The sequence below is a fragment of the Salmo trutta genome, chromosome 34 (genome assembly GCF_901001165.1).
Source record: "Salmo trutta chromosome 34, fSalTru1.1, whole genome shotgun sequence".
In the NCBI taxonomy this organism is placed as follows: domain Eukaryota; kingdom Metazoa; phylum Chordata; class Actinopteri; order Salmoniformes; family Salmonidae; genus Salmo; species Salmo trutta.
Window position 1 is genome coordinate 34523985 of NC_042990.1, and position 16534 is coordinate 34540518.

General features: G+C 42.9%; 1 protein-coding gene across 1 annotated transcript in view; it reads right to left on the reverse strand.

Moving 5' to 3' along the window:
* LOC115174068 (CUB and sushi domain-containing protein 3) overlaps positions 1 to 16534 on the reverse strand; it is a gene marked incomplete in the record, with an annotated part of 716433 nt that overhangs the window by 467138 nt on the left and 232761 nt on the right.

Sequence of the window (16534 nt, forward strand, 5' to 3'; positions counted from 1 at the left end):
GAATTGCTTTCAACACCTCATGTGCATTCGCATTGCAAAGTGCTCGGTGCAATGTAGCGGTGGCAACCTATCAGAAGAGTTGGAGGTGCGGCCTATTGTGGGCGTATCTTTCAATTAGTTATTTTTGGCCACCAATGAGAGTCAATATAATTTCAGGTAATTTTTTCTGTTTTTTTTATGATTATATGTTCCCTGCCAGCACTGAATCTTAAATGATATCTGCATAAATACTGTGATACTAAAGAGCCTGGAAAGGTTTCCATTGATGAGATGATCACCATTTGGTTACAATTGTTGTAACAAGTTAACATGACAATCTTATGTAAAGAAAGTGTTTGTATTCATTATTTAATGTTATGGAACTAATTCAATATCTTGATTAACAGGAAGTCGATTTTATTACTTGTAACCCAATTGAAGAAATGTGGACAGGTAATTCCAAAGTGAAAAATCTACTTGGTACCAAATGAAAAAATGGGCTATGTATAATATATATATATATATATATATATATATATATATATATTAGTTAGTATTTATGTTTTTTATTAGGTTTAACCAAAGAGGGAAAAGTATGTTGAGTGGTGAAAGAAAAAGGTTGCAACAAGAAATATAGATTAATCAAATATAACATTTGACTTTGAATCATATATTTGGTTTCAACAAATGTACAAAAAAAATCTATTGAGAAAGCCATTTACTTGTAAACAGTTGATGATCATTTTTTTAGGTTGATCGAAAATACTTTTACAGTGTACAAACAATGCAGAACAGCTGAACCTAGACAAGAGAAGACAGGGTGAACATCATGGTTGTGAAACCAATCAAAGTACGATCCAGAAAGACTGAAATCTGGTTCCTCAGTCTGTAATTGGCAAAAAATATTTCCAATGGTGCTCATTTCACAGATTTATTTCTTCTCCCACTTAGCCACTCTCCCAAAGCTGTTATATAATCTCTGAAAGCTGTGAATATATCATGTAACTGCAATGTACCGTTAAAACCTGGTTACTCAGATATATTGAACATGTGTTCTGATACACAGGGCACCATGAAGAACAGCTTTGATGCCAGTTTTATGTAATGCATATTTATAGCTAAAATGTTACTGGGCCTTACAGAACCTGCCTCTACATCTGTAGCAAAGCAGTGCTTGGTGCTGGTTAATAACACTGTGATTAAGACTGGAGAAGCCCCCTGTTCACCTCTAGCGGCTGGTTAATAACACTGTGATTAAGGCTGGAGAAGCCCCCTGTTCACCTCTAGCTGCTGGTTAATAACACTGTGATTAAGGCTGGAGCAGCCCCCTGTTCACTGTTAATAGGATGCATTGCTGCTTTGCATCAGTCCAGTTTACTGTCTTGGTATCAGTGACCTCTAAAACGTCCTGAAAGCCTGGCTGGAAGGTGTCCAGATACACATGTTATTTTTCTTTCCCCGTTCCCTAAAAAGAAACATCGATTTGGTAGTTGTGTATGTAGTAGTTTCTGTTTTTGTCCAGAGGATGTTAAGGCTGACTTTATAGGATATGGGATTCTAGGCGCAAGGTATGGTTAGCTGGATGACAAGAGTTGACGGTAATGCCCGTTAATACCGTTGGAGGATGTTGTCACCCCAGCACAGCAGAATTGGAATAGCAGAGCTGAGCTGAGTAAAGTGCCTGCCTCTTTGGGGCTCCCGGTACACCTGTACAGCAGCGCTGTCATGACGATTTCACGGATTCACACAAAGCTTCACCAACTCTTTCTGCCGCAGGCTCCAGCCCCCTTAAACCAAGCAAATCCTAGCTTTACTGACTGAAAGCTCCAATAAAAAACTAGTTATAGAAAAGATATATTTTTTCCAGTTTCCCAATAGCGTTTGAGGAGGTTAGAGTGGCGGTGAATTGTTGTTGTTACAGCATATCTAGAGTCATTCATTTCAGTGTTTGTGTTTTTATTAAATTGTTATCGTTTGCATTATAACTTGGGAATAACAACTTCCTAAATATAAGTAGTTAGTGTATGTTAATAATGTGGGGGTGGGAGGATTAACAAGGGCTGTGTGACCATTTTGTTTAGGCTACTCTATTTCCAGGATCAATGCTGAGGATACCGATACCTCTCCTTCTGACTCAATGATATGGAGCCTATTTAACACAAGGGACCCAACACAAGGGACCCAACACAAGGGACCCAACACAAGGGACCCAACACAAGGCATCCAACACAAGTGACCCAACACAAGGGACCCAACACAAGGGACACAACACAAGGGACACAACACAAGGGACCCTACACAAGGGACACAACACAAGGGACACAACACAAGGGACACAACACAAGGGAACCAACACAAGGGACACAACGAGACATGGAGTAGATGGAGTATTCATCCATTTGAACCGTTAGTATGTCTGGCAACACCACAGGAGCGGCTCCATCCTATATTACTTCATCTGTCATAACACAAGTCAGTAATCTGATTAAGTTTTCCAACTGTCCAACTATGGAGATCAAATCCACTGTGTGCCACCTACCATCCACTCTTCATGTTGTTGTTTAGAGCTGAAGACATTTATCTAGATTTGAAGTGAAATAAATGTGACTACCATACCTGGATTAATTAAGTGCCAGATTGCATAATGCATATGGTAGAGATAATTTGGCTTTAATTTGCTCTTTCCTATGGTTTCCATAATTATCAAGATGCTTTCTTGTCCATGAATTGAAGTTGAATTTATAACGGCCCAATGATCCCTGGTTTAGAGTAATGCAGAGACACTGCTTGGAAAGCGCATCACATTGTTTATAGTTTGAGTTTTTTTTTTTACTCTTCAGTAAAATGCTTTCTCTGTTCTCCCTTAATCAACACTGGGATTTATTTTGAATGTCTTTTTTTCCCACCTAGAGTGAGATATCAAATCTATATTGGAGAGAGAGATCAGGCCTGGCAGATTGAAGTCACACTCCTCCAAAGTGAGCTTGGCAGCACACACCCATGAAGATTCCAAATAAGCACATGCATACTATGGATGAGTTTACACAGGCAGCCCATTTCTGATCATTTGCCCAATTACTGGCAAAAGAGCTGATCTGATTGGTCAATAGACCAATTAGTGAAAAAGACATAAGAATTTGGTAGCCTGTGATAACGTAGCCAAAGATGTTAGATTTTAAAACTGTCCTGAAAACCAATGTCATACTGTAGTACAGTGGTCCCAAACTTTTTATAGTCCCGTACCCCTTCAAACATTCAACCTCCAGCTGCATACCCCCTCTAGCACCAGGGTCAGCGCACTCTCAAATGTTGTTTTTTGCCATCATTGTAAGCCTGCCAAACACACACTATACATTTATTAAACATAAGAATGAGTGTGAGTTTTTGTCACAACCAGGCTCGTGGGAAGTGACAAAGAGCTCTTAAAGGACCAGGGCACAACAATAATATAATAATTATCAATAATTTTGCTCTTTATTTAACCATTTTACATATAAAACCTTATTTGTTCATAGAAGATGGTGAATAACTCACCACAGGTTAATGAGAAGGGTGTACTTGAAAGGATGCACATAACTCTGCAATGTTGGATTGTATTGGAGAGAGTCTCAGTCTTAAATCATTTTCCACACACAGTCTGTGCCTGTATTTAGTTTTCATGCAAGTGAAGGCCGAGAATCCACTCTCACATAGGTACGTAGTTGCAAAGGGTATCAGTGTCTTAACAGCGGGATTTTCCAAGGCAGGATACTCTGAGCGCAGCCCAATCCAGAAATCTGACAGTGGCTTCTGATTAAATTCAATTTTCACAGAACTGCTTGTTGCAATTTCAATGAGGCTCTCTTGTTCGGTAAGTGGACTGAAGGCAGGGTATGAAAGGGATAATGAATCCAGTTGTTTGTGTCATCCGTTTCGGGAAAGTACGTGAGGAATTGCGCGCCCAACTCACTCATGTGCTTTGCTATATTACATTTGACATTGTCTGTAAGCTTGAGTTCATTTGCACACAAAAATATCATACAATGATGGAAAGACCTGTGTGCTGTCCTTGTTAATCATAGCCACAATTCCCGCTCATTTAATATAGTTGCAGAGAGTCCCTGTAATCATAGATTCAGATCATTCAGGTGAGAAAAACATCACCAGACAGGCCAGTCGTGTGAGAAACTCGTCATCATGCAAGCGGTCAGACAAGTGAAAATAAAGACAACTTTAAGGAGAAGTGTATCTATAATTCTTTCAATAACTGTTGTAAAATTTTATCAACGTTTATGATGAGTATTTTTGTAAATTGATGTGCTCATTCACCGACGGTTTTGGAGGGAATACATTTTCTGAACATCACGAGCCAATGTAAAATGGGGTTTATGGATATAAATATGAACTTTATCGAACAAAACATACATACATGTATTGTGTAACATTGAGTCCTGGGAGTGTCATCTGATGAAGATCATCAAAGGTTAGTGATTAATTTTAGCTGTATTTCTGTTTTTTGTGACGCCTCTCCTTGCATGGAAAATGGCTGTGTGTTTTTTCTTGTTTAGGCGCTGTCCTAACATAATGTAATGTTATGCTTTCGCCGTAAAGCCGTTTTGAAATCGGACACTGTGGTTGGATTAACCTCTACGGGCCACGGGGGCAGTATTGAGAATTTTGAAAGAAATATGTGCCCATTTTTAACTGCCTCCTACACCAACTCAGAAGCTAGGATATGCATATTATTAACACATTCGGATAGAAAACACTCTGAATTTTCTAAAACAGTTTGAATGGTGTCTGTAAGTATAACAAAACTCATATTGCAGGCAAAAACCTGTGAAAAATAGATTAAAAAAAATTAGAATTTTGTGACTGTACTATTTAGTGTCATTGTTTTAAAGATACCACAGTGAGAAAGGATTCAGTTCGCAACTCCTACTGCTTCCACTAGATGTCAACGATCTTTAGAAAGTTGTTGGAAGCATCTGTCATGAATACAGACCGAATTAGAAAGCTTACAAGTTGACACGTCATCACTTCATTTTTTGCGCCTGCGCATGAATCTGAGAAGAGTGCCTTTGTCATTATCGTTTATTCTAGACACTTGATAGGTTGTGTGAAAATATTACTGATGTTTACTGATGTTTCACGTTAAAAATGGAACAAAAGATTAGTGCTAAACAACGTTTGACATGTTTAAACAAACGTAAATAGATTATTTACTAGGTTTTCTTTAGCTTTTCGACGTGACTTTACACTGCCCACCTCATTTTGTGGGAGCCTACTGAACGCTAACTATTTGGACATAAATTATGAACTTTGTCAAAAGAAACCACATTTGTTCTGGACCTGGGATCTCTGGCAGCGCCTTCTGATGGAGATAATCAAAGGTAAGGGGATATTTAGAATGTTATTATCGATATTAGATGATGCTAATGCTAACGGTATAGCTTAGCTTAGCATATAGCTTATTGTTGTTAGCATAGTACCCAGTTTATGCAAAATGTGATTTCCCAGTAAAGTTATTTTGAGATCTGGCCATTCGGTAGCAATTACGAGATGATAATATATTATTCTTTGAATGACAATATTATAATTTACCAATGTTTTCGAATAGTAATTCCGTGATTTGTAATGCTGGATTCACTGGGTGCATTCGAGCCGAAAAAAATTCTGAATTTCACCGCGACTGTAAATGCTGTTTTTGGATATAAATATGAACTTGATGGAACTAAAAATGCATGTATTGTATAACATAATGTCCTATGAGTGTCATCTGATGCAGATTGTCAAAGGTAAGTGCATAATTCTAGCTAGTTTTCTGTCTGTTGATGCCCTTCTTTGAATTGGCTAAACATTACACGCAGCTATTGTCAATGTACTCTCCTCACATAACCTAACTTTATGCATTCTCCGTAATGCCTCTGAAAATCGGACAGCGTGGTTAGATTTAGGAGATATATCTTTCAAATGGAGGAAAATAGTTGATTATTTGATTTTTTGAAATGATTACTCTTGCAGTTTTGAATTCCCCGCCATGGTCACATGACAATGAATCCCAATACCGGGATAAGATCGGGATAAGATCCTCAACAGGTAAGGAGAATCTTATCTTTAAAATGGTGTACAATACTTGTATGTTTGAGAAATATGAATTATGAGATTTTTGTTGTTTTGAATTTGCCGCCCTGCTATTTCACTGGCTGTTGATAGTGTGTAACGCTAGCGTCCCACATGTCCCAGAGGGGTCGTCTCTCAATTTAAAAAAACATGTCAATACTTTGCACCTTGACAACCAGCGCACTTCTGTATGTTGTAAAAGCGTTACATGGATGCTGCCCATATCATTGCAGATATGGAGTTCAGGGGCCTTGCTATAACAAAGTTAACCTGTTGTGGTATAGGGCGCAGTATTTTCACGGCCGGATAAAAAACGTACCCGATTTAATCTGGTTACTACTCCTGCCCAGAAACTAGAATATGCATATAATTAGTAGATTTGGATAGAAAACACTCTAAAGTTTCTAAAACTGTTTGAATGGTGTCTGTGAGAATAACAGAACTCATATGGCAGGCCAAAACCTGAGAAGATTCCATGCAGGAAGTGCCCTGTCTGACAATTTGTTGTCCTTCTGTTGCATCTCTACCAACATTACAGCATCTGTGCTGTAACGTGACACTTTCTAAGGCTTCCATTGGCTCTCTAAAGCCACCAGAAAGTGGAATGGGGTGTCTGCTGTCTCTGGGCAAAGTTCAGCAGCAGAGTTTGTAAGTGGTCAGCCTGGGGACAGTGAAACTGAGATGTGCGTTCACAAGACTTCTCCATTTTTTTCTTTCAGCCTTTGAATGAATACAACGTTGCCCGGTTGGAATATTATCGCTATTTTACGAGAAAAATACCATAAAAATTGATTTTAAACAGCGTTTGACATGCTTCTAAGTACAGTAATGGAATATTTTGCATTTTTTTGTCACGAAATGCACTCGCGCATTACCCTTCGGATAGTGACCTGAACGCACGAACAAAACGGCGGTATTTGGATATAACTATGGATTATTTGGAACCAAAACAACATTTGTTGTTGAAGTAGAAGTCCTGGGAGTGCATTCTGACGAAGAACAGCAAAGATAATCCAATTTTTCTAATAGTAATTCTGAGTTTAGATTGTCCCAAACTTGGTGGGTGTCAAAATAGCTAGCCGTGATGGCCGAGCTATGTACTCAGAATATTGCAAAATGTGCTTTCGCCGAAAAGCTATTTTAAAATCGGACATAGGGATTGCATAAAGGAATTCTGTATCTATAATTCTTAAAATAATTGTTATGTATTTTGTCAACGTTTATCGTGAGTAATTTAGTAAATTCACCAGAAGTTTTCGGTGGGTATGCTAGTTCTGAACATCACATGCTAATGTAAAAAGCTGTTTTTTGATATAAATATGAACTTGATTGAACAAAACATGCATGTATTGTATAACATAATGTCCTAGGAGTGTCATCTGATGAAGATCATCAAAGGTTAGTGCTGCATTTAGCTGTGTTTTGGGTATTTGTGATGCATGCTAGTTGCTTGGAAATGGCTGTGTGGTTTTTTGTGTCTATGTACTCTCCTAACATAATCTAATGTTTTGCTTTCGCTGTAAAGCCTTTTGGAAATCGGACAACGTGGTTCAATTCAGGAGAAGTGTATCTATAAAATGGTGTAAAATAGTCCTATGTTTGAGAACTTTGAATTATGACATTTTGTGGTTTTAAATTTGGCGCTCTGATTTGTCACTGGCTGTTGAATAGTGTGGGACGATTTCGTCCCACCTCCCCTAGAGAGGTTAACCATTTTCACTGTAGTGTCCAAAATGTCTTTCAAGCTGTCAGGCATTCCCTTGGCAGGAAGAGCCTCTCGGTGGATGCTGCAGTGTACCCAAGTGGCGTCGGGAGCAACTGCTTGCACGCGCATTACCACTCCACTATGTCTCCCTGTCGTGGCTTTTGCACCATCAGTACAGATACCAACATGAGCAGCAGCTACGTTTGGCTACATACATGCGGACCGCTAGTGGAATTCCCACGAGAGAGTAACAGTTAATGTGATTGGATGTTAATTATTTGACTAGGCTACCTGTATTTGACATTGTGTTGTTATTTCGCTGAACTCTAGATGGTTTCATTTAATTTTTGGCAGTGAAACGAGGCTACTCAGGCGAGAAAAAAACCTCACCCAAATGTATATCCCCGTTGGAAAATATAAATGGACTGTTTGAATATGTGAATCACATTTTTATTTGGTGTACCACCGACGGCATTGCGCGTACCCCAGTTTGGGAATACCTGCTGTAGTAGATCAGACCACTGCTAAACAGCAATATCTACTGACCGTTTCTGTAGTCACAACAGTAGTTGCATTGGCAATTATTCATAATTAGCCAGGAGGTTTTAAATAGACCTGTTTTATTGTAATTGGTCAATGGGCAGTGATTGGACTTGTATGCTGGTATTTATAAAAATATTTGTCATAGCGATCACACTAAGTGGCATATCAATAATGTAATGTTTCATGTATTTCATTAAAATACATTTGTTTTGAGCTTTTCAAATAAAATCACATTTTATTGGTCACCTTCACGGCTGTCGTAGGAAGGAGCGGACCAAAGTGCAGCGTGTGTGTCGTTCCACATTTTATTTTCACTGTGCAATACATATAAATAAACTGAATAACAAAAACAACAAACCGTGACGCAGAGGTGAAACATACACTTACTCAAAGACAATCTCCCACAAACCCAGGTGGGAAAAACACCTACTTAAGTATGATCTCCAATTAGAGACAACGATGACCAGCTGCCTCTAATTGGAGATCATCCCAAACAAAACCCAACATAGAAATACAAAACTAGAACATGACAACATACAAAAACTAAACTAGAAAACCCCCCTGTCACGCCCTGACCTACTCTACCATAGAAAATAACAGCTTTCTATGGTCAGGACGTGACAGTAGCCCCACCCAAAGGTGCGGACTCCGAACGCACCTAAACAACAAAAGAACCAACAAAAAAGAGGGGAGGGTTAGGGAGGGTGACAAATGTCTATGGCGGCTCTGGTGTAGTAAGCAGAACCTTCTCATCCCGCGGATCCTCCAACAGAGGAGGCGGCTCCGGTTTGGGGCGTAACCCCCGCTCCGCCCGCTGATCCCTCTGCTTCTGTGCCACCGGACCGTGGATCATCGTCAGAGGAACCAGACCGTAGATCATCGCCGGAGGCTCTGTACTGCAGACCGCCGCCTGAGGTTCTGGGCTGCAGACCGCCGCCGGAGGTTCTGGGCTGCAGACCGCCGCCGGAGGTTCTGGGCTGCAGGCCATCGCCGAAGACTCTGGACTGCAGGCCATCGCCGATGACTCTGGACTGTGGCCCGTCGCCTGAGGGTCCGGACTGTGGCCCGTCGCCGGAGGGTTCGAACTGTGGCCTGTCTCAGGAGGTTCCGGACTGTAGGCCGTCTCAGGAGGTTCCGGACTGTAGGCCGTCTCAGGAGGTTCCGGACTGCAAAACGTCGCCGGAAGCTCTGGACTGGGAACTGTCGCCGGAAGCTCTGGACTGGGAACTGTAGCCAGAAGCTCTGGACTGGGAACTGTCGCCGGAAGCTCTGGACTGGGAATGCGCACTGGAGGCCTGATGCGTGGGGCTGGCACAGATGGCGCTAGACTGGTAACACGCACCTCAGGGCGAGTGCGGGGAGCAGGAACAGGACACCCCGCACTGGGCAGGCACACTGGAGGCCTGATGCGTGGGGCTGGCACAAGTGGCACCAGCCTGGTGACACGCACCTCAAGGCAAGTGCGAGGAGCAGGCACAGGGCGTACCAGGCTGGATAGACTCACTGGAGGCCAGGTACGTAGGACAGGCACAGGATATACTGGGCCGTGGAGGCGCACTGGAGGTCTCGAGCGTAGAGCTGGCCCAACCCATCCTGGCTGGATGCTTTCTTTCGCCCGGCAAACGCGGGGCGCTGGCACAGGACGAACTGGGCTGTGAATATGCACTGGCGACACAGTGCGCAGCGTCGGCGCAGGATATCCTGGACCGAGAAGGCAAACTGGAGACCAGGAGTGCTGAGCTGGCACCACCCTTCTTGGCTGAATGCTCAACCTAGCTCGGCAAATGCGGGGCACGGGCACAGATCGCACCGGGTTGTGAATGCACACTGGCGACACAGTGCGCATCACCGCATAACACGATGCTTGCTTAGTCACTCGCTCCCCACGGTAAGCACGGGGAGTTGGCTCAGGTGTCCACCTTGACTCTGCCAATCTCCCCGTGTGCCCCCCCCAAATTTTTTTTTGGGGGGGGCTGCCTCTCGTGCTTCCGTCATTGCCGTGCTAGTTCTTCGTCTCGTTGCCGCTCTGCTCTCACTGCCTCTACCTGTTCCCATGAGAGGCAATGCCATCCAGCCTCGATTTCCTCCCACGTCCAGGATCCCTTGCCATCCAGAATGTCCTCCCAGGTCCATGTCTCCTGACCACGCTGCTTGGTCCTTTTGTGGTGGGAGATTCTGTCATGGCTGTCGTAGGAAGGAGCGGACCAAAGTGCAGCGTGTGTGTCGTTCCACATTTTATTTTCACTGTGAAACTATGCAATACATATAAATAAACTGAATAACAAAAACAAAAAACCATGACACAGAGGTGAAACATACACTAACTCAAAGACAATCTCACACAAACCCAGGTGGGAAAAACACCTACTTAAGTATGATCTCCAATTAGAGACAACGATGACCAGCTGCCTCTAATTGGAGATCATCCCAAACAAAACCCAAAATAGAAATACAAAACTAGAACATGACAACATAGAAAAACTAAACTAGAAAACCCCCCTATCACGCCCTGACCTACTCTACCATAGAAAATAACAGCTTTCTATGGTCAGGACGTGACAGTCACATACTGTATACATGTTTAGCAGATGTTATTGCGGGTGTGGTGAAATGCTTGTGCTTCTAGTTCCGACAGTGCAGCAATATCTAACAAGTAATATCTAACAATTTCACGACAAATGACTAATACATGCAAATCAAAGTAAAGGAATGTAATTAAGAATATATAAATATTATATGGACAAACAAACATCAAGCTGTGAGTGCATTCATTAAACTGTACTGTAACATTTTAACATTACTCTGACATGTATATATGACTAAATATGTACTGTTCCTTAATTACAGTTTTATAGACGGAAACGAAAACACTCAATTGTTCTGTAACGCATTAAGGGTGCTCCCAAAAGAGGAAATGTGCATTTATAAGGCAAGTATGATGTTAATGCACACACACACACTAACACATACTGCAGGCACGTAACAGTAACACACTTCCGTCCTTCTCCTCACCCCTACCTGGGCTCGAACCAAGGGCACTCTGAACACATTAACAACAGTCCCCTTCGAAGCATCGTTAACTATCGCTCCGCAAAAGCAGCTACTTCAAGGTTTCAGAGTGAGTGATATCACCGATTGAAATGCCGCTAGCATGCACCGCTAACTAGCCAGCCATTTCACACCAGTTACACACACACACACACACACACACACACACACACACACTGCAGAGAGTAGCAAATCTAATTTGGAGTTTTGTCAGTCCACATAATGCTTTTCCCCTCTCAAACATTCATGCAAAGCAAATGCCTCTCTCATAATGTCCAGGGAATAGGTAGTTGGCTTCAAATCACTAAAATAGCCTCTCATTTCTATTGGGGGTTGAAGAATGTCTGCAAAAAAATCAATTTGTACCAATGCCAATACCTTGGCAGGCTGCAGATCAGCCACTGAGATTCTCATCACATTAGCCCTCGGCAAGCGGCTCCCTGGTCCACTAATACATATAGAGAACAGGCTCCCTGGTCCACTGATATATATATAGAGAGAGAACAGGCACCCTGGTCCGCTAATATATATATAGAGAGAGAGAACAGGCTCCCTGGTCCGCTAATATATATATATAGAGAGAGAACAGGCTCCCTGGTCCGCTAATATATATATAGAGAGAGAACAGGCTCCCTGGTTCACTAATATATATAGAGAACAGGCTCCCTGGTCCACTAATAAAGAACAGGCTCTCTGGTCCACTAATATATATATATATATATATATATATATATAGAGAGAGAGAGAGAGAGAGAGAGAGAGAGAGAGAGAGAGAGAGAGAGAGAGAGAGAGAGAGAGAGAGAGAGAGAGAGAGAGAGAGAGAGAGAGAGAGAGAGAGAGAGAGAGAGAGAGAGAGAGAGAGAGAGAGAGAGAGAGGAGAGAGAGAGAGAGAGAGAGAGAGAGAGAGAGAGAGAGAGAGAGAGAGAGAGAGAGAGAGAGAACATGCTCCCTGGGCCATTAATATATATAGAGAACAGGCTCCCTGGGCCATTAATATATATAGAGAACAGGCTCCCTGGGCCATTAATATACAAAGAGCACAGGCAGAAGGTAAATGTCTAGATCAGTGGTCACCAACGTTTTCTGGCTTGTTTTTACAGTCCACGGCTCAAGGAAACTGTGCAGACAAGGTGATCTGAGATATCCGGCGGAGTTCACCTTCAGACACATGAAATGTTACCCTGAATGATTCAGCCGACCGACGGTGATGGAACCGACGGCCTTATATTAAAGATGTGGTGGTCATTTTGAGTTCTTCTCCCATTTTCAACAGGAAATAATTGGGGATTGAATTCTAGATGTAAAGTATCCCATGATCTGGGACAATACATTGCTGGCTGAACATCTACTAACAGCATCTAGGTTACGGTCGTTCACTGGTGTGTCACAACAATCTCCTGAACACGTACGTGATTTGTGATTGACGCTTGATTTCTGTCACAACTTTCCACTGAACTAACATCACATAGTACTTCTTCATTACCAGAAGTCACCCTGATGCATGGTAGAGAGATTGAAATGTCCAAAGAGTAGAATACAACCAAAATCATGAGGACAATATGAACATGAATGTGCTGTACAGTATATATTAACATCAAGGCGGTGACCCGATCCTGTAGGTTCATGCTCTACAACATTCGCAGAGTACGACCCTGCCTCACACAGGAAGCGGCGCAGGTCCTAGTCCAGGCACTTGTCATCTCCCGTCTGGATTACTGCAACTCGCTGTTGGCTGGGCTCCCTGCCTGTGCCATTAAACCCCTACAACTCATCCAGAACGCCGCAGCCCGTCTGGTGTTCAACCTTCCCAAGTTCTCTCACGTCACCCCGCTCCTCCGCTCTCTCCACTGGCTTCCAATTGAAGCTCGCATCCGCTACAAGTCAATGGTGCTTGCCTACGGAGCTGTGAGGGGAACGGCACCTCCGTACCTTCAGGCTCTGATCAGGCCCTACACCCAAACAAGGGCACTGCGTTCATCCACCTCTGGCCTGCTCGCCTCCCTACCTCTGAGGAAGCACAGCTCCCGCTCAGCCCAGTCAAAACTGTTCGCTGCTCTGGCACCCCAATGGTGGAACAAGCTCCCTCACGACGCCAGGACAGCGGAGTCAATCACCACCTTCCTGAGACACCTGAAACCCCACCTCTTTAAGGAATACCTGGGATAGGATAAAGTAATCCTTCTACCCCCCCCCCCCCAAAAAAAGATTTAGATGCACTATTGTAAAGTGGTTTTTCCACTGGATATCTTAAGGTGAATGCACCAATTTGTAAGTCGCTCTGGATAAGAGCGTCTGCTAAATGACTTAAATGTAAATGTAATATTAAACACCCTTAAATAGTACTGTAAAAACACCTTACTCTGTACTGCATCTTGAATAGTTCTGTACTCACACTGTACTCTGTACTGCACCTTAAATAGTACTGTAAAAACACCTTACTCTGTACTGCATCTTGAATAGTTCTGTACACACACAGTACTCTGTACTTCACCTTAAATTGTACTGTACAAACACCTTACTCTGTACTGCATCTTGAATAGTTCTGTACACACACTGTACTCTGTACTGCACCTTAAATAGTACTGTACACACACCGTACTCTGTACTGCACCTTAAATAGTACTGTACAAACACCTTACTCTGTACTGCACCTTGAATAGTTCTGTACACACACAGTACTCTGTACTGCACCTTAAATAGTACTGTACAAACACCTTACTCTGTACTGCACCTTGAATAGTTCTGTACTCACACAGTACTCTGTACTGCACCTTAAATAGTACTGTACAAACACCTTACTCTGTACTGCACCTTGAATAGTTCTGTACTCACACAGTACTCTGTACTGCACCTTAAATAGTACTGTACAAACACCTTACTCTGTACTGCACCTTGAATAGTTCTGTACACACACTGTACTCTGTACTGCAAGGCCAACACATGTAGAATGTATCAAAGCAGAGGTTTAAATTGCCAACGTATCTGAACTTCTAGTCCCTCTATCTCTTCTGACCTTTCAGGCTTGCAACTCTAACCGTTTTCTGTTCCATTTCACTTTTTTTTTTAAACAACCATGTTCAATTATGGATCACGTAATGGTTTAGTTTAATATGCAGGCTGACATCCCATTGCCGGAGGGAGGAGTAACATTACTACTTGTTTTGCAATTACTCCATTGAATGGGGCTCTGGTAATTCGATCCAGTCTCGTGTTCATCAGACAGAAGGAAAACATGATGCACGTTGCTGTCATCTTAGACTGATTATTAAGGACATAGCGGGCGGAGGCACACGGTGTCTATGGAGAGGCTTTTATTTGAAAACGGTCATGGATAATGCACATTATAATTGGCCCCAACACGGAACAATACGTCTGAATGTGTTCAAAGCGAGGGGAGCCAATCACACGATTCATACTCTATGCTGATGGTGTGTGTGTGTTGCTCTATGCTTATGGTGTGTGTGTGTTGCTCTATGCTGATGGTGTGTGTGTGTGTGTGTGTGTGTTCCTCTATGCTGATGGTGTGTGTGTGTGTGTGTGTGTGTGTGTGTGTGTGTGTGTGTGTGTGTGTGTGTGTTCCTCTATGCTTATGGTGTGTGTGTGTGTTCCTCTATGCTGATGGTGTGTGTGCGTGTGTTCCTCTATGCTGATGGTGTGTGTGTGTGTGTTCCTCTATGCTGATGGTGTGTGTGTGTTGCTCTATGCTGATGGTGTGTGTGTGTGTGTGTGTGTGTGTGTGTGTGTGTGTGTGTGTGTGTGTGTGTGTTGCTCTATGCTGATGGTGTGTGTGTGTGTGTGTGTGTGTGTGTGTGTGTGTTCCTCTATGCTGATGGTGTGTGTGTGTGTGTGTTCCTCTATGCTGATGGTGTGTGTGTGTGTTCCTCTATGCTGATGGTGTGTGTGTGCTGCTCTATGCTGATGGTGTGTGTGTGTGTGTGTGTGTGTGTGTAGCTCTATGCTGATGGTGTGCGTGTGCTGCTCTATGCTGATGGTGTGTGTGTGTGTGTGTGTGTTGCTCTATGCTGATGGTGTGTGTGTGTGTGTGTGTGTGTTGCTCTATGCTGATGGTGTGTGTGTTGCTCTATGCTGATGGTGTGTGTGTGTGTGTGTGTTGCTCTATGCTGATGGTGTGTGTGTATGTGTTGCTCTATGCTGATGGTGTGTGTTTGTGTGTGTGCGTGTGTTGCTCTATGCTGATGGTGTGTGTGTGTTGCTCTATGCTGATGGTGTGTGTGTGTGTGTGTGTGTGTGTGTGTGTGTGTGTGTGTGTGTGTGTGTGTGTGTGTTGCTCTATGCTGATGGTGTGTGTGTGTGTGTGTGTTGCTCTATGCTGATGTTGTATGTGTGTGTGTGTTGCTCTATGCTGATGGTGTGTGTGTGTGTTGCTCTATGCTGATGGTGTGTGTGTGTTGCTCTATGCTGATGGTGTGTGTGTGCTGCTCTATGCTGATGGTGTGTGTGTGTTGCTCTATGCTGATGGTGTGTGTGTGTTGCTCTATGCTGATGGTGTGTGTGTGCTGCTCTATGCTGATGGTGTGTGTGTGTTGCTCTATGCTGATGGTGTGTGTGTGTGTTCCTCTATGCGGATGGTGTGTGTGTGTGTTCCTCTATGCTGATGGTGTGTGTGTGCTGCTCTATGCTGATGGTGTGTGTGTGTGTTGCTCTATGCTGATGGTGTGTGTGTGTGTGTGTGTGTGTGTGTGTTGCTCTATGCTGATAGTGTGTAAGGGTTTATGAATAACTGTCCCCAGCTCTTGTGAAAAAAGATCCTGGCAGTTCACGTCCGCAGAGGAGAGAGCGTTGGCCTTTGTCTCTCCTGGGAAAATAGGTAACATGTTCTGTAGATGCTGCTCTCAAATATCAGTTGTCACATACTGGAATATGTTGTCAATTAATCATCCACTTTTAGTTAGTGATGAATTGTTGCTATTTAAACACTCATAAACAATCCGACTAACTATTCAGAAGTAAGGATAGTGTAGAAGGTCAGAGCACTCGCTTATGGTGTGCAAAACCCTGGCGTACACCACCATCATACACCTGTACTTTATGTACTCATGTACTCTCTCTCTATCTCTGTCTTCTGTCCTCTGTCCTCTCGCTCTTCTCTCTCACACACACATACACCCACATACAGTTTCACAGATGTACACAAAA